The 26,082-nt window shown below is 45.4% G+C and overlaps 1 protein-coding gene across 1 annotated transcript in view; it reads right to left on the bottom strand.

Annotated features, from left to right (window-relative positions):
- The window catches only part of ATP8B4 (ATPase phospholipid transporting 8B4 (putative)), a 3,619,152-nt gene that overhangs the window by 3,346,001 nt on the left and 247,069 nt on the right, over positions 1-26,082 (bottom strand). The gene's annotated exons all lie outside the window — the stretch shown is intronic.

Below are 26,082 nucleotides of genomic sequence, written 5' to 3'. Positions count from 1 at the left end.
AATTTCCATTCATGATTCAAGAGTGCTAAATGTAAACAATTTTTCTTGCACTAAACGATTACTAGAGCGAAATGGTAGATGAGTACTGTAATATTTGAAATATTACACAGAAATACATGTTCAATGAGCTTAAATGTTAGGATACAAATACAGTAATGTAGCGGAAAACTGTTCCAAAAATAAAAGGAATTTGATGGCCAAAAAGTGATCAGACATCAATTTCCGAGCGCTCCACTTAATATTTCTGAAATAGTGTGTTACACACCACCAGCTTCCATCCTAAGTTCACCATTGAACCCATGCCCAATGGTGAAATCGTAAGGGCTGGGCAGAATTGTAGCCAGGAATCTACTTTTAATAAGAGGGTAGACAGTATTGAGCGAGATTTCAGGGAGAGGGGATATGATGCCAAGATCTTAGAGAAAGATAACGAAGAGCTAAGAAATTAAATAAGAAACAAACTCTAAGAATGAATAAAGTTTTAAAGAAGAGCCAAATGAAGCAAGAGGTGGTCATCATCACTCAGTACAATGCCTACAGTAACCATATCTTTGATGTGCTTACAAAAATTTGGCACACATTGGATTCAGTAACACTCCCTGAATTGGTCCTACCCAAAAAACTAAGAATAGTTTTTCGGAGAGGCACCACACTCAGAAAAAACGCTATGCTCCAGTTATGTAAAAAAACAACTGCAATGAATTGTGTACCAAATCCTGGATTCCAGTCAAACCAAATCGGTATTACATTTGTGGAGCTTGCTCTATCTGTCAATTCGGGTCCAACAAAGCCACCAAGTTTAGATTCAACACCACAAAAGAAAACACTATTAATTCATTTATAAACTGCAATACAAACTTTGTTGTTTATGAAATTACAAAATATATTCAGATTGAGAAAGCATTCTGACGTAAGAAAGAAATTAAAAAAAGAAACAATTCCAAGACAAAGGCAGGATAAGCTTAAAAATGAAAAAGAAAATACAATACACACCAAAAGGCCTTATCATTTATATAGACATTATGACATAGTTTAAATTCCAATACGGCAAGGTTCAGTGCAACTGACAGGGACATCTTAAGGGGGCATCCCATCACAGAGAGGGAAAAGAGAAAGAGGGACATACTATAAATCAGCACCCCCAGTAGTAAACTTGACAGAATGTCTCCAGCATCTGTATTGCTGGCCTGGCTGGCGGGCACAGCAGCACTGCTCCCAATTAGGTACTGCTTGTACAATCCCCAATAGCTCTTTGGGTGGCCCTGGGGGGGGGGGGCAGCAGTTTGTTGTATATTTCAGACTGTGTATTACAAAATAGCATATCTGCTCTCCAGTATCCTATCAGTGGGATTGACCCAGTACATGGCTACCCTATGCTTTGCTTGTAGCCTACCAGTAGCTACCAACTTTCTGTAGCTTTTATCTATACCCATATCATACCCAAATAGGGTCAGAAGGGGTTCAGATACTCGGACATGTCCTGTAATATCACACATGGTATTAAAGACCTCACTCCAAAATGTAAAATGTCAGGGCATAGCCAGGCAGACTGCAGGAATCCAGCTTTCGGTTCCAGGCAGAGATCACAGTGGCCAGAATCTTGCAGCCCATAGTAAAACAGCCTCGCTGGGGTGTAGTAAATTTATGTATTTAAAGTGTATTAGGCGATGTCTGCCATTTCGCGACATGTGTTTAGTTACTTCACAACTGTATCTCCAGCGTTATCGAGGACTGAGCCCAGATCACTCTGCCAGCCTAGCCAGGACTTGGAACATGGTGTTGCCTTGTATTCAAATGAGAGTGAATAAAGTGTTGATATCAGCTTAGCAGAGAAATCTGCGCAAATGAGATGTGTGGGAGTAAGCAATGCAGGGGGCTCCTGCATGTTGTTCCCCAGGAGCCCGTGCCACACATTCCTCACTCTAGCGTACTGGATTTGATCTAATGGCATGGGCGCCAGACCCTCTTTGGGCAGATCGTCCCAGCAAAGGACCACACGTTCATGAAAGCAGTCCCCCATCTTAAGCACATCCAATGCTTTAAGCAAGCAATGTAAACCCCTTTTTAATCCTTGTCAGGGACCAAATCGGTTTGCAGGTACATTGCTGCATTTGTATCCTAACATTTAACCCCATTGAACATGTATTTTTGTGTAATAGATTGATTATTCTATTTCTCAGCTACCATTTCCTTTTAGGAACCGTTTAATGTAAGGCAAACTGTATACATCTAGCATTTCTGACTCATGAGTGCAGAAAATGCAATGTTTAATGATTTCACTGATTGGTGAAATAGCTGAATCATAATAATCTTACCCAATATGTAGTATCACATTTACAAAGGACAAAGAATGGGAAAAACAGTTGATACAGCAGCCCCCTTTTCTAACAAGCCAGTGTTGATAGCAGATCACCTGCAAACACCCCAGGCATTACACATTTAATGCAAGGTGTAGTTACAGATACCTTTGAAAAGAGTGTTGTCACCATGCTTGTGGGATAATGATGCAAACTTCCTCGTGCAAAACAATAATAACTGACACGACCCATAGTTATGTGTGATATCTTCAGCTAATAACTTTACTACCGTGCCATAGTAACAATATTAGGAGTAAAATATCATGTCCCAGAATATCATGTGATGTTGGTTAAAAGGCCAGTGCTGCCCTAAAGTCAGACATTTGCCTTTGGAACACCTGGCAGCTGTGAATGTCCATATAACATCAGTATCACCTTAATGCAGGGAGTTAAAGAGTGCAGAATAGCAGTAATGAGCACACGTAAAGAGTCAAGTATCCGACAATTTAGAGTGCAGTACAACAAATGAATCTGGTGTAATTCAAAATTGTAAAGGTTTCATACAGTACTATTCTGTTGATGTGGTTCACCACCCCTATAATGTCATACTATTCAATAGGGAGTAGGTGAATGACCCCCAACTGTGTCCTGTAATTTTTTTATAAAACCATTTGGACATAGTACTCGTAATTATTTGATCCATTAATAGTCTGGTAAATCAGACAGAGTCCTGACAGTGTGAGTATGTGAGAGGTACTGAGATGTGAGCGAGGGTGATGAGAGGTGAGTGAGAATGCAATACAAAGAATCTCTATGCTTAAAACAGTCTAACATAAGCCCATTTCACACACTACCAATGGGAAAACACTGCATACCCTACATGACTCCTGCTTGTAACCGAATTGTACTTTACACCAACCACTGCCAAGAAAACTAGTATGTTTTGTAAACACTAAAAACACACAGGTGTTGCCTATTTTGGGGGATATGCAGCTGAATAAACACGGATAGGCACTGATTTCAAAAGGTTTGGAAAACACTGAGAACATACCACTGAAATCTACAAAAAAAGTCAATAAAATATACCTTTAACCCTTTGAGCCTAGCAATCTGTAATTAATTAAGCGAGTAGTGATTGGACTCAGAAGCACCTCTCAGACCTCTAGTATAAGCTTAAAGCACAAAACAAGTGATCCACCTGGGGAAGAGAAGGCTGAGGTAGGAGACAAAAAGACATGTGCAACTAGAAGGTCTTCGGAATTAGAGGAGGCCTCAGAGGGGATGTCTCTACTAAACATGGAAAGGCTCAGCAACTAGGAAATCGGATGTATGATGGCACATCGCAAACGGTAACATCGCATGCTCCCACATCGCCGATTTTAGATCGCATGTCCCTTTACATCGCAAGAAATTACAACGCAGCCCATCACGCCGCATCCCAATCGTAAAGCATGCAAACGACATTCACATCGCATACCAACACCCCGCATACTTAAAAATCGCGATTTGTACCCCATGCGCATTCCCCCTGACCTAATCTACTAAACTACACTGTAAGCAACGTAGCAAAGACACATCGACCCCCTCAAACCAAAATAGTGTCTAATTTACGACCCTTAACCCTAAACCTTAAAACATTACCCTACATGCCCCTTAACCCTAAGCCCTAACCCTACAGCCTAAAGCACTACTAGATCCGACCCTTAACCCTAAGCCCTAAAAGGCCTAACCCAAATGTCCATATTTGCCTCTTAACCCTAAGCCCTAAAAGCCCTAACCCAAATGTCTAAAACACTACTGTATCAGACACAAAGCCCTAACCCATAAAACACAACCATATACTACTATTAACCCTAAGCCCTAAAGCCTAAAACCCTGCCCCTCCACTACACAAGTCCTAAAGCCTAAAGCCCTGCCCCTCCACTACACTCCCCACCAACTACCTAAAAGCCTAAAACACTACGGACGTACTTGTCACGTGGTTCCAGCGTTGTCTCGCGTGTCCGTTGTAAGCGCCCGCGATCGAATGGTGCCTCCGATGTAGTGGCGTGCATAGTAAACGCACATGTTGTAACGTCGCATGCGTTATGACGCCACGCGACGTAAACGCATGCGATGGTACGCATGCGTTGCGCTGGTCGTCTCCCAAGAAATCAAGGTAAGCGTAGCACCTTGGAAAGGCAATGACTGTGATAGAACAGATATAGACTTTAAGGGCCAGATGTGCAAAGGATTTTAGCATTCACAAACCCTCTGATTGTGTAAATTAGAGGTTCACAAACGCTAAAACCCTTTTTCAAGGTACTAAGCCCATTTACCAATTTGGAAAAGCTTTCTGAATCGTTATATAGATTTTGCTAACCATACCAAATTGGTATTTGGATGGGGAGTTTTGAGGGGATTCCCTTCAAATACTATTCCCTTATGGTGTGCAATAACGTTTCAAGCCAAAATCGGCAGAAAAGCATTGATAGTGTACCATTTGCAAACAGGAAGACTTCACCATTGTAACCTTACCCTTTGTGAATGTTCAAAAGGCATTTTTTCAGGAGGAAGCAGTGGTGTCTGAGACCACTGCATACACCAAAATACCATTTGTGGAAGTATTCTTTTTTTTTTTTAACATCCTGTTTTCCTTTAAGGACAACAAGCTGCATTATAAAAAATATTAATGCTTTGATTGCAACAAAACGTAGTGGGTCACCATTAGCGACCTAACTCAGTAACAGTAATGCGGTAGATTGACTCCACTGACGACATACTAGAGTTGTTTTTTTTGTGAACGGACATATTAGTAGCTAGATCAGTTTGCAAAATACCAATGCACAGTGTAAAAGTAAGGGCGCAAATTCCAACCACTTTTACAGAATGCATTGTACGTACATTTAGCCCCAAGTATATGAACCACCAATAATAAGATACTTATACTGAAAGAGTTTGAGTGTCTTACTGCATTTCATCAGTAAATTAGCAATGAAGAGCACAAGTAGCAGGAAATATCTCAGCACAAAGTTAAATCAAAACCCAGACTAGTTATCAATCAATCAATCAATCAATCAAAAAATACTTTTATTTGATTTCATTAAAATTATAAAAGGGTGGACGTACCACCATGTTTCATAAAACCAAAAATCGACATTTTAAAGCTGGAAGGTGAATAGAGACAGGAATTATAAGGGGGTGAAAAGACAAAAGGGGTTTTGAGCTAAATCATGTCAACAGGCGGTAAATTAAGAAATTAAAACATTTGTATGCTTCCTTTTTCCAAGAGTTTGAAACATAATGAAGCCATCCTAGACAGTTAGCTGCTGATACAAAAAAAAATATATGATCACAGCAGATAAATAGCGGTGTACAATTGTTTTCAAGCTGCTTATGTTAAATTGCTACTTTTGTCCAGTTCTTTTGCAGCCATTTTCCAAAAGTTTATGGCTCTACAGGATAAATGGACGTGCCTCCGAGGCATTTTATAACCGCCTCTCTGCATGTCCTTATGTGTGCGTTTCTTTGTGCCTCTCGCAAAACAGATTTCCTGCTTACTAGTAGTGCAGGGCAGATACATAGAAGATGCAACAAGGACTCATCCGCCTGTCTACATAGCCGGCATGCTTAAGTTGGCCATGCTTGTTTCCATTTGGGGGTTAGTCCTTCGTAGGGTATACCCCCAGCCTCAACAATGTCAAATAATGCTTTTTGTAATATGGGAAATGTGTAGACAGGTACTGTTGAGGTTTAAGAATCTGGTACGATTGTATCACTGCCCAAGCGTGAATTTTTTTTGCGATTGCAGTTTTATCAGTTAGTAGGGATGTTCTTTTGATCGTATTATTCACAATTTTTTTTAATCCGGAGAACGTTGTGATGGTCAACCAAGCCTCCTCTAACTGTAGTGCCTGGAGCGAATTTTTTAACACTTATGTAATAGAGTTTTGTAGCCTAGTTTGCATTTCAATCTCCACCCAACAGCGATGTGCTAAAGTGTTCTCTTCGGCCGCTCTCACCCTCCAGTAATATTTAACTAATGCGCCTTGTCTGGCTGGAAGCTGGTTTTTTAATCCATATTCCAGTCGGATTTGGGCTTGAAATATATATCGTGGAATCGAGAACAAGCGTTTGAAAAGGGTGGATGGAGCTGTGTTTAGTGCTGTGGCGTCTTTGGTATTCAATATTTCTGAGCCGTATGCAATGGAGGGTAGGAATTTTGCAGCAATTACTTTGAGCAAGTGCCCTGTTGAGCAGCCTGAAAGATTTTGGTGTAGACTTTTAAATGCAAAGAGCAGTTGTTTTGCTTTCAATCGGCCTTGGTCAAGATGTTGTATGTAGTTGAGGTGGAAATCCAGTTGGAAGCCTAAGTATTTATACGAAGACGCCCTGATCAATGTTTGTCATCCAATTTCCAGATAAATTTAGTTTTTTTACTTGTGGAATGGTGTTTGGAAAAGCACATCACCTTCGTTTTTATATGATTGATAGTAAGTTGAGCTGAAGTGACTTAGGCTCCAAGTTTGGAGATTAGTCGCTGCAGACCTAGTGGGGTTTGTGCTAGTAGGACTATATCGTCCGCGTATTGAAGACTCAGAGTTGGAATTTTGCCCAATTTTGGTGGGTCAGCTTGAACAAGTTGGAGGTGTTTATCTAGGTCTGCAGTATGAATGTTGAATAGGCAGGGGGCCAGTACACACCCTTGTTTTAGCCCGTTAGATGTTGCAATCTTACGCTGCGCCCATCTCCCTTCCTTATTTGAACCCATGTGTCCGAGACTAGAGTTACATTGTTTTTTGTTTACCAGCTCACATTTTTTTAAAGTTACAATTTGATAAGGGGTTTCAAGCACAAATCATACTATAGCTTTAAAATATATTCTCAACTAAACCATAAGTAGAACACTTTAGTGCAAGGCTCAAATTCTAGAAACGAAACATCATTAGCTCAATGTCAGTTAAAATTATTCTCTTATGTATTACCAAATCCGTGTTTTCACGTCTGCCGTTAACCACCAGTTGCAGTGAGCAGGGGAAGAGGAGGAGGCGGACGCTGTATTGCTGCCTTGCACAGCACTGGGGGAAACCTGACGGATCCTTCGTCAAGACACTGCAGCCTGCAGCCCCCCGCATGCCGCAGTCTACGGCACCGCGGCTTGTGTGGCCCCCGATGGGCTTTGTTTTGCTCTGCTCTGTTGAGCTTGCTCAGAACTGCCAGTGAGCTGCAACGGTCAGGCACCCAGCTGAGTGCGACCGATCTCCACTCAGTGCTCCTTTCCGGTGCCATGATAGCAGCATTCCACCCGGCGGTCGCTGCTTGATCCTTCTGGCACTGGACGGGCTGAGAACCATTAGTGGTGGCTGGCAGCGGAGAACTGAGAACGGCACACGGAGAACAGCGTGCTACAGGAGGGCTGCAAGCGGTAGGTCGTGGGCAGATTCGGGGGCACTGTGGGCAGTGAGCGTGGCAGTCATTAGCAGCCAGCTGCTCTGTGTGAGTCCAGGGTGAAGCAGCAGAAGCGTCCCAACTAGGGTGGGTGCGGCTTGCAGTGCCACCCTGAGTGCCCTGCTCCCTGGGCCCGTGGACCCCTTTTGTTGACCCGCCAGACCTGCCACTCCTGCCATTCTGGACAATCTAGCCACATTCCCCTGCATATCAGGGATCAGTGGGGTTCAGCATTCACGGAGGAATTACATGGTTGTGGATGAAGAAACACTATTCTACTCCAGAGAATTCACCTGCAATAGAGCTTCCCCCTTCAACGTAGTACAAATAAACCATGGATAAGACTCAGGGGTACGACCATTCTTTAGCCCTTCTGGCCGTCCTCAAGTTTTAGCAAGTTCTTAGTGAACGGCTTCTCTACATTAGTCCAGGCCAGACGGCCAAACAGTCAAAGCACTATATTGTGCTTCATCTAGCAATATCCACATGTCTTAGCATCAACCAGTGGGGGAAATGGCCCAAGGTCGCTCCTGAACGGGACAAACAACCTAGGGACTCACAGGAGCAGCTGGATGGGCTCCAAGGACACTATGCCACTTATAGCTTCAAAGGAGCATCTTGCTTGTATTTAATTTGTGTCCCTCTCTCTTAGTAGGGCTTACATTTAATGAAAATACATACTGTCTGTTAATTTCTCCCAAACCAAAGGTAAAATCGAAAAAAGAACCCGTGCTTCAGAGATTTCTAGAAAGTTTATGTGAATCATGTAGTCAAAATATGAGCAAATACGTATACACACACACACACACACAGAGTCCCGGAACTCAGAAGGCGAACTGACACGCTGAAGCCTTCAAAGGCAATTAATCAGCCTTAAGGCAGTTTCTCTGGAGGTAGAAGGCCCCAGATAATGCTTTTTGGACACAAGGAGACATTCAAAACGTGGAATCCCGATCCCCAGACGCCAGAGACACATAGGCATATAGGCTTCGTACCTATATATCGGATATATAGGCACAAAGTGCATGTGCCTTGGACTAATCTTACCCAAAGATTAAGAAGAATACCGTCTGATACAGGTCATCAATTATGAGCAAGCGGTAGTGCTGTCATAGAAATCAGGGTGGAACCTCTTGAAAGCAAGATGCTCCTTTGAAGCTATAAGTGGCAGAACCACTCTTCCCTTAAAGTATAAATCCTCAGGTTCTGCGCGTAACTGGGTAACCCCATTATACTATATTGACCATGGACACTATGGGCATCAGGATTAAAGTACAAGTTACTTACCTTCGGTAAAAATGTATCTGGTAGAGATAATTCTAGCCGCAGATTCCTTAACGTAGAATTATCCCCAGGCGTGAGACTGAATCCGGAAAACTTTTTTGCCACAGCATCTCTGCGCCCCGGGGGACGGCACCACGTGACTCCGCCCTGACGTTGTCCGCGTACGTGACATCAGCAAGGTCACATAAGTCTTACCCCGGGCGCGCTGACATCAGTTTTCTTCGGAGAACTTTTCCGCGCCCAACGTGGAGCCATCACAAACAAAACTGAGAGTATGGGAACAGTGTGCGAAGAAATCTGAGAAACAGAAAGGAAAGAAGCGAATGGTGAGGAAGGGCACCATTAGGGACAGCGCCAGGCACTGCATCACTGAAAGACATGGAAGGAACAGAGCAGAGCAACCCTGTAAAGCGAAGGCGATAACCTCCCTGGGAGCAGAAAAAGCACGTGAGAAATGTCATGGCAGAAAGTCTGCACCCCCAATTTATAACAGTGAGGGGACAACAAGTCTAGAACAGATGAGTAACGACAATCTACCCCAAGCAAACACCATCTAAGATTGTTGCATCCCCTGTAAAGATCCAAGGGCTGAGGCATGGCCAAAAGACCCCACTCCAGAAGACTGCAGAGGAGTTCGAAACCACAAGCAATGAAAAAGGGGAAAGATTATGAGTAGGCCCTACACTGGAAAAACCCCAGGGTGTATAGCTGCGGAAGTAGACATGAGCCTACCGTCCAAGTACCAGAAAGGAAGGAGTGGAATAAATAAACAGAATGCAGCATTCTGCCAGGGAGGCAAAGAGGTACTCGCAGAAGACAAAGCCACCCGGAAGGAGGCAAGAGTGGAAGACCAAGCTGAAGGCCCTCGCAGACCCGGGAGGAAGGGCGAGTCATGAAGGAATCTGCAGCTAGAATCGTCTCTACCAGATACATCGTTATCGAAGGTAAGTAAGAAATCGAGTTACTTACCTGTAACTTCAGTTATACAGTATTGGTATCTTTCATAGATTCACATGGATAGAAACATTACTACATTAGCCTATATTAGTCCTTTTGCAAAAAGAACCAAACTTGGAAACCAGCCAATCAGGCAGCAGCACCCTCTTAGAACCTTCCCCACAGAGCAAACTCTCAGATTTTCCTAGCACAAGTAGCAGTAAGTATGCCATAATAATAAGGTAAGCCTCTCCGGGGAGGAGGGTGGGTCGCATGTGAATCTATGAAAGATACCAATACTGGATAACTGAAGTTACAGGTAAGTAACTCGTTTTCCTATCCAGTATTGGGGTATCTTTCATAGATTCATATGCTTAGAATCAGAATAGCTAGCAGTAAATAACACTCAGATGCATAGTGGATGGTGGATATCATAAGAAAATTCAAAAGATACCAGGTGAAACCAATGCAAAATATACATACATATCTGTATTATAATAAGGAGTAAGTCATACACATATATACAGTAAAAGTTATATGCAATAAAGAATCTTTACAATAGAAGAAATATTATTCTCTTATCATATAGGCTTACCTTATCCAAAAAGGTTTTGCAGTACTGCTTGACCAACTGCTGACTCAGCCTCTGTTGCCAGATCCAGGCAATAATGCTGAGTAAATGTGTGCACACTTTTCCAGGTTGCAGCCCGGCAAATCTTTTCCAAGGACACACCAGCAAAAAGTGCTGTTGATGAAGACACTGCCCTGGTAGAATGAGCTTTAGGTCTATTTGATAACGGATGTCCGGCCTTGCAATGGCAGAATTGAATAACGGATGCAATCCACCTTGATATAGTAGCTTTTGTTACTGCTGATTCTGGCTTATGACCACCATAAGATAAAAATAACTGGTCTGATTTTCTGATGGACACAGTCCGAGATATGTAAAACTTCAAGCATCTTTTCACATCCAAGGTATGCAAAGATTTTTCCGCCGAGGAAGACGGGTTAGGAAAGAAAGTCCGTAATATCACCGGTTTGTTGAGATGGAAAGAAGTAGGAACCTTAGGAATGAATGTGGGATTCATTCTTACAAGGACATAGTCATTAGTAAACTTCAAATATGGTGTCTTATAGTGAACGCCTGAATTTCACTCACTCATCGGAAGAGGTGAGTGCCAATAGGAGAGTCGTCTTCCAAGAGAGATATTTTAAATCTGCTTTATGAATGTGTTAAAACGGATGTTTTATCAGTTGTTGTAGTACCAGATTCAGTATCCATTCCGGAGGAGGGGCTCTAATAAGTAGGACGGACCTGAAAAGGCCTTTCAGGAATTGTTTAACTAGACGATTGGAACAAAGTGATGCCGCTCCTGAGGATCGTCTGTATGTAGAAATCGCGGCCAGGTGCAATTTAACAGACGCAAACATGAGTCCAGACTTAGATAACGACAATAGATAAGGCAGAATTTTAGCAGGAGGACAGTCCAGTGGTTTAAATTGTTGTTGTTGAACCAGCAACAGAATCTCTTTCATTTTAGGGCATAGGTTTGTAACGTAGAAGGGGTACTTGCTCTATTCAGAATGTCTCTGCAGTCTTGAGGTAAGTCTATCTCCGAGAATTCCGAGAATCCAGAAACCAAGCATGGAGCTGCAGTTGCGCTGGACGAGGATGAAGAATCTGGCCTTCGCTCATTGACAACAGATTCAGAATCATTGATTAAGAAGAAACCAAGTTGCAACAAGCACCCTCTGTGGAGTCAGGAATCAGTAATATTTCTGCATTGCACATTGGTTATTTCACCACTTTTTCATCAGTTTTAGACACAAGTTCATGAGAAATAAATGGGCTTCAAGGTATGGATCCAAAACCGTACGTAGTATCTTCAAAAATATTTATTTTAAACACATTAAAAGTTCTCCAGCTTTGCACTGCCGACACGTGTTTCGCCCACACAGGGGCTTTTTCAAGGCAATTTCATTCAGGATGGACAGGTCAGATTGTCAGGATGGTCAGATCGATGTGTCGTAGCAGGAGTCGTACAGAAGTGTTAAGAATCCTATAGATTAAAGAGTTGGCGATTGCGACGTCCAAGATGTATGTTCAAACATGAAAAATTGATAGGAAGGCGATAGTCACTTGGTGGAGATCAGTTCTAGTTTTCACGAAGTGTAGAAATTTTGAAGACCTTGGTAAGTCTGTTTGGAAGTATGTGCAGGAGCCCGATCTCCACAGCTCGGTGCCGAGCAGTGGAGATCGGGCTCCTGCACATACTTCCAAACAGACTTACCAAGGTCTTCAAAATTTCTACACTTCGTGAAAACTAGAACTGATCTCCACCAAGTGACTATCGCCTTCCTATCAATTTTTCATGTTTGAACATACATCTTGGACGTCGCAATCGCCAACTCTTTAATCTATAGGATTCTTAACACTTCTGTACGACTCCTGCTACGACACATCGATCTGACCATCCTGACAATCTGACCTGTCCATCCTGAATTAAATTGCCTTGAAAAAGCCCCTGTGTGGGCGAAACACGTGTCGGCAGTGCACAGCTGGAGAACTTTTAATGTGTTTAAAATAAAGATTTTTGAAGATACTACGTACGGTTTTGGATCCATACCTTGAAGCCCATTTATTTCTCATGAACTTGTGTCTAAAACTGATGAAAAAGTGGTGAAATAACCAATGTGCAATGCAGAAATATTACTGATTCCTGACTCCACAGAGGGTGCTTGTTGCAACTTGGTTTCTTCTTAATTATTGACACGGGCATTAAGTTGCTTTGTATCACACCCCCGGTGGTGGGTGTTCTACCAGGTTCGCAGTGCACCTCTACCCTTGAAATTTTCACACGTAACTTGATCAGTGAAAATAGTCGTTAACAGAAGGTGCGGACGTTTTCTCTTTCTGAGAAACGCTACCACCAACATTGTTGTATTATTCAGAATCATTGGAAGGCGGAATGTCTTGCACTTGGAGAGAAGGAGAATCTCTGTGAACCAATGCTGATGTGGCCATTTCGGTGTGATTAGAATCATGCAGCATGGTTCCCTCTTGATCTTGCGCAGAAGTCTCGGGATCAGGGAAAAAGGAGGGAACGAGTGAGCAAAAATTCCCGTCCATCTCATCATGAATGCGTTTCACCAAGAGCCCTTCTCCGGTTCCCAACTCGCAAAGAAAGGGCACTCGATTACTCCTGGAGGCAAAGAGATCCAGATTCGGCTTGCCCTACTTCTGAAAGACATTTTCCAGAATGATTAGATTCAGTTCCCATTCGAGACAGGACTTCGTCGTCCTGCTGTGAGTGTCTGCTAGGGTGTTCTGGAGTCCTGAAAGATGTTCCACCTTGATAGCAATATCGTCCAAGAGAAGCCATTCCCATATGCTTTGCGCCTCTTGGGACAGAATGTGAGACCTGTTACCCCCTTGCTTGTTTTAGTAATGCATGCAAGTGGTATTGTCGGTTCTGATGAGAACTGTAGACCCTTGAAGTCTTGGCAGAAAAGACTCTAGAGCTAGAAAGATGGCTCAAAGCTCCAGAAAGTTGATGTGCATCTTTGCCATTGCTGCAGACCATCTTCCCTTTATGCAGAGATCGTGAAGATGCGCACCCCAACCTTCCAGGGAGGCATCTGTCGTAAGGATGAAATCCGGTACAGGAGGCTGAAAACTGAGCCCTACTGAGGTATTTTGAGATATTTTCCACCAAGAAAGAGTTCAATTCATAACTGGAGTTACTTCGACTAGGAGGTCGAATGAACCTGAGTTCTGGAGCCACTGATTGGCCAGCTCCTCCTGAATTGGTCTCATTTTCAGCCGCGTATGAGGCACTAGCAGAATCGCTGATGACAAAATCCCCAGAAAAGATTTGATCATTCTCACCGAAGCGAACTTTCTTTGATCATTCTCACTGAAGCGAACTATCTTTTTAGGAGGTCTGAAGCCAGAGAGACAAGGTGAGACAGTCTTTCTTTGGACAAGAATGCTTTGTCTTGAACAGTATCCAGTTTTGCCCCCAGAAATTGAATTGTTTGGGAAAGACAGAAGCTTGACTTATGGACGTTTAGGGAGAGTCCTAGAGAGTGAAAAACTTGCAGGTATTTTGCTGTTGCGAGAGAAGCTTGACAAAAAGGACGGAGCCTTTATCAGCCAGTTGTCCAGATACAGGTATAATTGGATGCCTTGTAGCCTTAGATGAGCTGCTACCAGAGCTAGAAATTTGGTGAAGACTCTTGGAGCTGAGCGCAGGCCAAATGGGATAACTTTGAATTGGAAATGTGCACCTCCCACAGTAAATCTTAGGAACTTTCAATGCTTGGGATGAATTGGGATATGGAAATAAGCATCTTGAAGGTCTAACGTTGTCATGAAGCCAGCATGATCCAGAAGCTGAAAAATTTCCTGTAGCGTTACCATATGGAAGGACTTTTTCTGGAGGTATTTGTTCAGCCTTCTTAAATCCAAGATTGGTCTCCATCCCCAGATTTTTTCTTTATCAGAAAAAAGCGAGAATAAAATCCTTTCCCCATTTGAGAGCTTGGCACTTTTTCTATCGCTCCCTTCAACAACAGAGCAAGCTGCGGTGGGTTTTTCTTCAGAGGTGGATGAGGAGGGGGAAATTTTGTGAATTCTTGGGTGTGACCAAATCCGATTATATCTAAACCCCACTTGTGTGTTGGTGATTTTCTCCAATTGCCGAGATGCCTGGAAATTTGTTTACTTGTGGCGTATCTGGTGCAGGTGCTACAATATTGTCAATGCCTTTTAGCAGAATCTCTTCCTTGAGGTTGACGTCTTCTGCCCTGCTGCGTATAAGCAGCTGTTGGGGGATTTCTGTAGGACTGTTGTTGCTGTTGTTGTTGATACCCATAACGGCCCTGGCCACCTTGTTTCTGGGTACTTCTGGTATCCTCCACAAAAGGAGTACGAGCCTCTGCCCCTTGCTCCTCGAAAAGGTGTTTTCCTATACTGCAAGGTACCCAACGCCCTAGCAGTATGGGTGTCCTTCTTTATTTCACCGCCTCATCTATGTGTTTACCAAATAACAGATCTCCATCAAGGGGCATGTCCAGAATTTTCGTTTGGACCTCAGGACGAAAGTTTGTGAATTTCAGGCAGCCCTGACGTCTAAGGGTAGCTGCTCCAGCTAGTTGGCGCAACCCCAGAGAAGCCATATCCATAGAGATATCAATAATTTCAGAAGCAGCTCTCTCGCCTTCCAAGAGAATTTTTCTCGCTTCTATTTTCTTATCCTCGGGGAGATACTCTATATAAGGCGAAATATCCGAACATAATTGTCGATCATATCTGCCTAGAATTGCTAAACAATTTGTGGCCCGAACAGTAGCGCCCGCCATGATAGTAAAGTGCTTGCCAATGTTGTCTAGGCGCCTACCATCCTTATCTGGTGGTGCAGTTATTGGAGCAGAAGGATTCCGAGACATTCTCTGCGCAGCATGAGAGATTACGGAGTCAGGTCTAGGGTGACCTGAGAGGCAGGCATGAGCATCATCTGGCGCCTTGTATTTCTTGTCGATCCTAGGGAGGATCGCCGGAATTGAAAAAGGAGTCTTCATTATCTTCACCCCTTCTTCCCAGATATGATCAATTATTGGAATTGAGCACGTCGATTTTCTGCCCTGGTCCTTAAAATCATACAGAAAACATTCTGTCTTTTGTACTGGCATTGATAGATGGAATCTAGAGGCTGCCCTTTCCATAATAGCATGAAAACCTCCTATGTCCTCAGGAGGGGAGTCAACAGCTTGAGGAACTGGTGAAGCTGGTGTCGGAATAAGATACTCATCCCATTCATCCACAGTAGTGGGCGTGTGTGGTAGTTATCCATCTTCAGCCACCGTGTCTCCATCATCATCCGGAAGGAATTGTGAAGGTAAGGCTACGGGGGGTCTGAGACAGGGTTATCAGGTGTCGAAGGCTGTATAGCTGCTGGTGCAGGGTTTCTTTCCGTGACCGTTAATGGAGGAAAGCGAGTATTATAGTCCCTCAATATTGCTGTAATGTCTTGCAATAAAGCTGCAGGCATCTGAACCATAGGTTCCTGATGAAATGATTCTTGAGGTCCTCTTAAAGACTCACAGGGTTCGTAATATTCTTCTTCGTCATCATCCTCCTGATATTTTATTCGGAGTTGAGAAGGGCCATTCGCTCGACCAAAGGGGTCTTGATCATCTGACTCCTCCAAATAATGACTAGGAGGTAAAGGTGAAATATCTGACAGATCCTGGTAAAATTGCCTTGAAGATGTTAATTTGGAGCTTAAAACTGGCGTGATTTACAAAGATGCAGGCCTTTTACGCTTCAGCGTAGATGAAATATACATGGATGGTGAATCCGTATCTGTTGAAATTGCCATAATAGATTACACCATCGACGTCAAAATCAAGGAAGTCGTCGATGGAAAAACCATCGTTGACGATGTCGTCGTCGATGTTGAAGTCGTCGTCGACGGTGGGCTCGTCGTCGAGAGCACAATCATCGTCGACGGTGGACTCGTCAACGGGACCTGTAACAACGGTAGCATCGTCGACGGTGGGCTCATCAACGGGACCTGTAACAACGTTGACGGCATACTCGTCGACAAATGAGTGGTCGTCGATGGCGGAGGCATAGACGACGGGATCGTCAACAACGTATGCATCAACGTGATAGGCATTGTCGACGGCGATGTAATACTCGTCAACGGTGCCGTCGACGGAGTTCTCGTCGAAGGAGGGATTTACTTTGTCGACGCTGAAGATTCACTCACCTTCTGAGGAGATTTGTTCGTCGACGGAGTAGCTTTCGATGTCGAAGGAGGCTCAGGAAGGGCTTTAGAGGCAGTTTTCAAAGAAATCTTCACTTTTCCTCCAGATTGTACCTCAGAAGAGAAAGAGGACTTCTCTTTTTTTGAGGAAGAGTGACCAATCTCAGAGTGAGATTTCTTCAGGGTCTTACTCTGTCTCTCAGGTGGATCTCCAGATCTGTCCCTCTTCTTGGTCAGAGGGGTGGACACCTGAGGGCTTACACTGCCTTCATCTGCAAGATGCCAGATCTGATGAAGCCTTCAACTTCTCCAGCCAAACAAAAAGCCGTCCTTCTCTGTCTTTCAAGGTCTTGGCAGAAAAGGTTCTACAGATCCTGCAATACTTGACCTTGTGAGCTGGGGCAAAGGCATTAAATGCATTCCTTATGTGGATCCTCAAAGTGCTGCCTCTTCTTCCCACATGAAGAACAGGTCAGGAACAAGCTTTTCTTAGAAGAATCAGAAATCATTTCCCACAAAGAAGTAAAAGTAAGGAAAAAACTGAGCAGAGCTCATGGAGACTCCCTGTCACACGAGGTGCGGTAGAAAATCTGAGGTGTGCCTCTCTTTGAGAAAGGTTCTAAGAGGGTGCTGCTGCCTGATTGGCGGGTTTCCAAGTTTGGTTCTTTTTGCAAAAGGACTAAGATAGACTAATGTAGTGAATTTTCTATCTACTATAGTTTATAGTATAATGTTATTATGACTGTAATGTATATGTTTTATTGTACCGCGAGACTCCCACCTCATCGGCGGGGATGATTCTAAGCATGTGAATCTATGAAAGATACCCCAATACTGGATAACTTGTACATCTGATAGAGACTACTAGCCGCAGATTCCGTAACGTAGAATAGATACCCCAGCCATACCCAGAGGGGAGGAGGGTCTGCGAGAGAACCTCACTATCTTAATAAAAAACACAGCCCCCCAACAAGGGATGTGTCAAGGGGACAGGAAGGACGGCCCAGCCCCCACCGAGCAGAAGTAAGCAAGAACAAGGAGAAGGGAAGGCCAGGATACCACAACCCTACCCGAGGTACAAAGGGCATCTGCCAGAAAACCCCGGAGGGAGAGTGTTACGAAGCCGAGCTCCCTGACCTCGATGAGCTCCCTGACTCGGACGGACGGGGTGTACCTGCTAACGTTTCTTCCTTTCCACCCCGTCCGCAGGATCCTTTGGACGTTTCCTGGGTTTCCCCGGCTCTGCCTCCAGTACATTCGTCTCTGTATCCAGCTTCTGTGACGCTGGGGGCGTGTTCTCCGGCATCTCCAGCAGTCGACCAATCAGGTGACCGGACGTCATCTGACACTGCCCAATCAGACGAGCTGGGGGCGTTTAAGGAAGCCCAGTCTTGGATTGTCGGCGCGGAACCTTTGGAACGCCAGCCGAAGCACGAGGAGGACGCCACGGAGGAAGAAGGAGGAACTATCGTGGAACCGCTGCTGGGACCCCTGGAGCAGAGACTCGACAAGCCAGGAGGCCAAAGTTACCACGAGCCACCCCGCCACACTTCCAAGGGAGAAGTGTGGCTCCACAAGGTACGAGGGCGTTTTCAAGGATTGTTTAAATCACGGGGTGGGACGGGGTAGCCTGAGGGTGGTCACTATCGCCGTACCTTGCCGTCCGCCTACACTCATAGACTGCTATAGATGGTGGTAGCACCCTGGTGATCCCTCACTACCCTACCCTACTCTCACCTATTGTACATATCGACCCCAGCCCCTAACGTGGCTGCTTTTCTTTTCCTTTTTCTCGAGAGTATCTCCGGACCAGCGGCCATCTCTGGTTGAGTCAAGAGAGGAACCGAAGATCCCGGAAGTTCCCCAACGGAGAGACTCCAAGCTTGTGATTTGTACCCTACTGGATATTGTGTTCTTGAACCCCCTTTTGAGACTAACCCGGTATTGTCAAACCGAATAAAAACGGTTAAAGATAGACTCCAACTCGTGGCGACTCTCATTCTCCCGACCCCGTTCCCCACAGAGAGGCAGTGCCAAAAGAGTACCGAACGAAGAAAAGAACCATCCAAAATTCAAGGAGAAGAGGTGGAAACGGAGGCAAAGCCCGTAGCAGGAGAACACACACACAGCGAAGGGGACAGCTGAACAGGCATCAGCCCAGAGGCAGCGGACAAGGCAGGAACGGCCCCACAGCCGAGAAGTGCAGGCATGAGAAGAAAGACAGTCACGCAAAGCTCCAACAGAGCAAGGTGCAGGAGCATACGGGTACACACCAAGGCCCACGGAGGTGAACCATACTGACCAGGTGTGCGCAACCTGCTGCTGGTAAATATTATGAAGTAGTGTGCCCAGAACAAGCCAATCGCAAGATGAAGGCAGAAGCAAGGGAACACCAGAACAAGCCCCAGATTAGGACGGTTCCAGTGGCACAACCTGACCCACGAAAAGAAGTGGGACCAGCCAGAAGATAAAGAGGAAGAAATATGTAGTACGGACCTAAAGCCGTCAAGTAGAACACAGGAGAACGCCAGGAGTATCCTAGCCCCCCTGGAACACAAGGCAGAGGACCAGGCTGAAACATCGGATAACAAGGTGGAAACACCACAAAGTTGGTCTGGAGACGGAGCGGATACTGAGCAGGACAGAACCTGGGGCAGCACAAGCTGCGCTTAAGACCGGAAAAAAGACCGCACCAAGCGGTATACAGTGACGCCTGGAAAGGCGTGGAACCCGAGAAGGTGTCCACACCTGCCCAGCTTAGGACAGAGCTACACAATAGCTACAAGTACCCCGCCTAGAGTATGACACGTCCCAAAACAAATCATGGAAACACCTCTTAGGGAAAAAATCCAGCAGTAGAGATCAAGAACAAAAAGGGGCCTGCAGATAGCAACACAGACAGCTTACCAATCAGCCAATCTGAGGACCTATATGGCTTCCTAACAGCCAAAAAACACACCACAAAAGCTAAAGGGCTGTACCAGCAGCCAACAATACAGAGGGGCCAACTTAAGGACCCTTAAGGCATCCACACAGAACACACAGACGGCCAACCGAAACACTAGGCCCAAAGAAAAAGCTGGGATAAATGCCTCCCATAAAGCACCTGAGGACTAACAAACCAAAGCTTACGGAGGGGGAGGATGACGGAGCCCCGCAAGGCGCCGTTGAATGGCGGAATCAAGAGTCAAAGCACTTTATTCGATTAATTAGAATCATAAAAGGACACAATAAAAAGTTACAATCAATAAATAGTTACAGTTTAAGATCAATCAGTAAAATCATACAAGGTTCCTTAAAATTATTGATTTACACAATTCATATCGGAATACGCAAATCTAGACTAGCACATGGATTTATCATGGTTCAGAAATGCCTGATAATCTTAACTTCTGAGATCTTACAGCTGCCACCAAGTAGCTTGCAATATTAAAGATGATCCAAACATTATGCATCAGTTGGAGATACATTAAAGCAGGTTTAACTTGTCGAAACCCCATACCCCTCAAAAGTGGGAAGATGTACTTTCTCCTTATTACAGAATAATGGTTACACAATACCATAAAATGAGTGGTATCCTGGGTGGTGCAATTATCACAGTCACAAGGTAGAGCCTTTTCAGAAGCGCTCCAGCCCTGGACTGTGCCCAGTAGGGTTGATATTTGATTAAAGCTGAACCTTGTTAAGAGCCATCTGTGAAATGGTCTAGTGACCACCTTTAAATATAATTCTAGTGAATCGGGGGTAACAATTAAGAAATGGGCTCTTACTGTGGGTTTCAGGGTTTCTTCAGCCTCTCGCTCCTGAGTTCTTAGAGACATAAAGTGCCTTTTTACCCATTTTATGTCATCTTTAGTGATGGTATCTGGGCTTTCATAAATTTCAGGTCGCCCTAGTTTGGCAAATGCAGATTTTACATAAAGGAGCCATTGGATATCTTCTCCCTTATCTAGGCTAATACAGTCCTTTAATATGCGTTGATTTAAGGTTAGGTCCGGGTTAAGCCATGTTTTCAGCCATAAGACAAGGGGGGCCACGCTGGTCAGGTCCTCGACATGCCTGATTCCCAACTCCTGATGAACTGCAAAAGTTGCAGTAGATTGAGGGACCGAAAGAAGACACCTGAATATCTTATTTTCAGCCCTCTGTACGTCAAACATTTGCATATAACCCCAAATAGCGGCGCCATAGAGTGTTAGGGCTATACATTTTGCTTTGTATATCTTTAGGATTGCCTCAAACGGTCTACCACCTAAGCGCTTGGTCAAGTTTAGCAAGGCAGAACCGGCGCAAACGAGGGCATTTTTTTTAGCTGATCTTTGAGGGGCCCATGAGCAATTCTTGTCAAATAAGACCCCCAAATATGTGATGCATTCACTTTTTGTAATTCAGTCCCCCTGCAATAAAAAGTTCTTAGTTTCTTGGTGTGGTGCCCCATAGCCATGACCTGGGATTTTGAGGAATTAACCAACAGGTCCAATGAGGACATAAATTCCCCAAAGGAGTGCAATAGCCCTTTGCAGGCCAATCGGGGTGCGGGCAAGCAAAACCGCATCGTCTGCGTATAGGAGCACCGGGATAGCAGTGCTACCTATACGCAGGACGTCCAATGTGGCTGATGACAATGAATTTTCAAGGGCGTTATTGCGCAATGTAAACAGAAGAGGGGCAAGGATACATCCTTGCCTCACCCCTCTCCCGGAAACGGGTGGGCAATTCATTGGAGGTGTAAAGGACTTAAAATCTACATTGCTTGCATACATATTTTCAAAGTGTTCCAACCACTCTCCCTCAGTGATATTGATTTCCAATTTCCCATTTTCTTCGCCAGTTAACAGGGGACTATTCACAATCGCCCAGAATTTGGAGCGATCTTTAAGCACAGCGTCAGATGTTAGGCTATCTCAAGTATTGACTTTAATCTCATTTTTGCGTATCTGTGTTGTTTGTTTGTATTCCTTTCTGAGTGAAGCAATAAGTACTTTATCCCTGGGTTGAGCCTTCAGTGCTATTTTTAGATTACGATGGGCCTTAGAACACTTGGTGTCAAACCACCTACTCCTTGTTTCTCTTCTGGGTTTAGATGGTACAGTTAGGTCTGTTGCCACTTGTTTACAAATAGCTTCAAAGGCAGGGATAATCTCCTCTGGCTGGTTTGAAAGCTCCATGCATTTCAGAAAATTAATGGACATTTTGTCACAGAGGCTTTCTAACAATAGTTCAGGGACTATTTTTATCCATTTCAGCCGTCTACCTTGATCGCTAGTGGTCAACCTTGTAGGGTCCCCAATTGGATTTAGATTAAATACTCGAGCGAAGCCCGCGTTCAATGTCAAGCTGACCGGATTATGGTCGCTGAATAATGATTCAAAAGCGTTATAAAATATTACATGATCCATTAATGCAGGGGACAGAAATATGTAGTCTATAATTGAATCAGTTTCCCTAGATTTATAGGTCACTACTCTTTCACTCTTATCAAAGAAGAAGGGTTAATAAAGATCAGCACAGGCTAAGAGGTCTTCTAGAGCCACCCCCCTCTGGGTATGTTCAAAGTGTGGATGAGGTATAGTAGGCGTAGTGTGTTCATCATTTATTTGACAATTAAAATTACATGGGTGTATTTTAAAATCTCCCATCAGGATAATATCGACAAAAGTGGTTTGCTCATATTTGTAGTTTTTAATGAATTGTTCTAAAAAACAGAGGTGTTCATTATGGGTATTACACTCTCCTGAATTATAAAAATGTATTATTAGCATTTTCCCTTTTGACTTATCAATAATTTCAACCATTAAACAATTTGGGTATACGGAGACTAGACTCTTCAGAATCCCTTTCAGCTTCACAGATATCAAGATCACCAAACCTCCCATGGCGGAGTCTGCGTGGGTTTTAAATGAAATAACCCCATCAAAAGGCAGGTCAACAAGACGCTCCCTAATATTCTCTGGAAAAACACCATCCCACAAAAAAGCATGGGGGCGGAGAGCCACAGAACTTTCCATAGTGTGGCCAAGAGAATCAGAAACATCCAAGGCCGAACAGAGTATAAATGCAGCTAACTCCCGACCATCCAACACATGGTGCCGCAGATCAGCGCAGACACATTCATGCGAGGAGCGAGACAGAAGGGACTCCGAGGAATCTCATAGGCTGGAGGTAGCCCTGGCCAGCACAAAAAGTGCGTAGAGCGCTCACAAAGCCACACTAGTAGAAGCATAGATGTTACGCCTCCAGGAGTCCAACCACCGGGCCTCCCGTGAGGGAGGGAGCAACACTGAAGGCAAAGAAGGAAAATCAGTCTGCAGGAGAGGACACAGGGTCCAAGGGTGGAAATAAAGACAGACTGGATCATGCGGAGCAGGATGGTGGCGGTGGAGGAGTGGCTGAGGCACCGGATCTCCCGCGGCAGGACGCCCCCAGGCCAGAGAGTTGTGGAGCAAGGCCACAAATGACCAGAGCCCTAGTGGAGAACTTCCAACAAATGGTCAGTAGGGAATGGAGTGACCGGGTTGCAAATGCAAAATGCAAGCGGCCGTGGAAATGGCCAGGACAAAGGCAACACTCGCCTCCGTAGGACGTTGCGGGGGAGAGAGCAATTCCTCCGTGGGCGAAGGCTGCAAACTAAGCCGCCCATCCCAGAGTCCAGCAGGAGGAAGAAACGCTCAGCCCCTGTAGGATGGAAGATCCATGGATGAGTGAGGGACATGAGGGTTTTCTGGAGAAGATGGAGAAGCTTGCAGGGCAACCAACAGCGAGTTGCGGTAGAGAGGGTCCGGGGGTGTGGCAGCGTAGATGGCGAAGAGCCCTTCCTGGAAGATGCAGGGGAAAAAGCAACAACGCAGTGTCCAGTCTCGGTGAAGAGGAGGCAAGGAGATGGCAAACCTCCAGAGAGGAAGGGACCTCCGGAGATGAGTCAACGACCCAACGCCAGGACGCCGCTGTGGATCTGCCATCGGCACCGGTGTGTCCTCGAGTGGCGCCAAAGTAGTCCTCAGGGGCGCTGAGTCGACCTCCACCACCACATGCATCCTAGGAGAATGGGGCAGGGTTGGAGCCGGATTGGCAAATGAACGGCACCAAAAAGACGCCGGCTCGACGTCACATGAGGCAGCCCCCTGCGTAGAGGACTGAGAGGGACTCGAGGAGGCACCCTGGGTCCTGGCCATCACCTGCAGCGCCGCCAGGGCCGGGGAGGAAAGCCGCCTGCACCGGAAAGGCATCGGCACCGGCCACCTGGAAAGGCAGCCACCTGCCCAGAGGATCGAGGGGTACTCTGGGACGAACCGAGAGTCCCGGCGACCTCTTTCAACACCACAGGGAACCCCTCAGGGATTTGAGGAGAGGCAGAGATGGCGTGGTTCAAAGAGGGGAACCCCGCAGAGCCACACCTAGACCACACCACACCCCCACATCCTGAAGCCGAACTCGTCAGTGCCTGGTTTGAAGCTGCCAGCGACTCCGCGGAAGGCCCTGTGCAAGGCAAGGGATCGACAGACATCTCAGGAAGAGGAGGGGGGTCCAAAGAAAACTGCAGAGCCATAGCGTAGGCCTTCATTTGGGCCCCAGTTGCCCCGATGCCTGGAAATGGCAGATAGAGTGGCGAAGGGCAGGGCGCACGTCCCAAGGGGAACCCGCGCCCTCTGCATAACAAGGATAAGGCCTCAGAGACAAGCTGCTGGACTTACCAGCGGGCGAGCGATGCCCGTGGGGCTTCGGGGAAGGATGATGCCGCAGTCGGAATCCTGGCCTCCTGAGGCTGGGGAAGGACACTGTGATGAGACCGACCTGGGCAAGTGGGCCGAAAGCAGTTTCATCCGGCGCTCCCGCCGGGACTTTGGCTTGAGATGCTGACAAGCGTCGCAGTCCACAGAGTCATTGTGCTCGCCCAAACACCACATACAAATAGGGTGAGGGTTCATCACCGACATCTGATGCGCACAAGAAGTAAACATCTTGAAACCCGAAGGCATTCGCACACTGTTCCACCAACACGTAAGCGTTAAAAGAAGGCCTGAAAACAGGCAAGGAACACAATCCGGATCTGTGTTGCATGTGGAAAAGAAGTAAACTGATGTCAGCGCGCCAGGGTGGGACTTATGTGACCTCGCTGACGTCACGTACGCGGACGTCAGGGCGGAGTCCCGTGGTGCCGTCCCCTGGCACGCAGAGATGCTGTGGCAAAAAAGTTTTCCGGATCCAGTCTCATGCCTGGGGATGATTCTACGTTAAGGAATCTGCGGCTAGTAGTCTCTATCAGATATAACCATCAGGCCATCTACACAGGTCCCCATGCTCCGGATCAAACCGGAACTCCAAGAAGGTGGCAGCACTATTGCTAACAGCTAGGGCAGGAGGCTGGGCAGGGCGAAGGCAAGGGGAGCAATCCCACCCAATCAGCAACTAACCCTAATTTCATGGAATATTTCAGGGATCAGCAAAATAATAGAAAATAAAGACATGAAGCAGTTTCTTGGAAAATTGAGACATATTGTGCTATCAAGAGACTTGGGCTCTGACCAGTACTCCACTTGCAGGGTACTATGAACACCATGACCCAGCAATAAAAAGGAATCTCTTCGGCCGCCCGTCCAGTGGTCTATCAATTTTTATAAAACACCCAGCAGCCTGGTGGCCATAGATACTAAACTGACTACATCCGGTTTACAAGCACTGCAGATTAGAGGTTTGAATCTCAACTGTCATCCACTTCGCCTACTGATAATAAACTGCTATATCAACCCATCACAGTCTATTATGAAAGACTTTAGGGAGGCACTGTCACGAAAAGTAGATTATCTTTTAAATAAATATAAATCCTACCAGGTAATCCTATCTGGGGACTTTAAGGTAAAAGTTCTTGATGAAGCAAAATCTCCTTCTCGGGGGATGGGCCAGGCAGAACCGCTCGTCAATCTCCTCAAAAATCACAAGTTGTCTACAACTCATGCTCTGAAAGAAGCACAAGTGACATCCTGGCAGCCACAACAAACCTTCCGGGATATCTCAAGAATCAAATATATTATAGTCACTGAAGTAATCAGACTGAAAGACTTCAAAGTCGAGGATAGGACGGAAAGCGATCACAAGCCTTCAAGAGTGGCGATTAAGCTGGAAGTACTGACAGCCACCATCTTTCAAGCCATTGAAGAGTCGAGAGGGGAAGAAAAACACAAATCCTTGAGGAGGATTAAATGGTCAGAAAAGATAGGCAAGAAGTTGCAAATTTGGTTGGATCAGAACAGGAAGGTACTCCATAATGCACCCATCATCGACAAAGGACTGGGAGACTATCGCCTATAATCGAAGCTTGGCAACCCCCAGCCACAACGCTTCAGCTCTAAAGTGCCACTAACAGCAGA

This window comes from Lissotriton vulgaris, chromosome 2_1 (genome assembly GCF_964263255.1).
Source record: "Lissotriton vulgaris chromosome 2_1, aLisVul1.2, whole genome shotgun sequence".
Classification (NCBI taxonomy): Eukaryota; Metazoa; Chordata; class Amphibia; order Caudata; family Salamandridae; genus Lissotriton; species Lissotriton vulgaris.
Note: the sequence above shows the minus strand (reverse complement) of the source record. Positions and strands in the feature narration are given on the sequence as shown.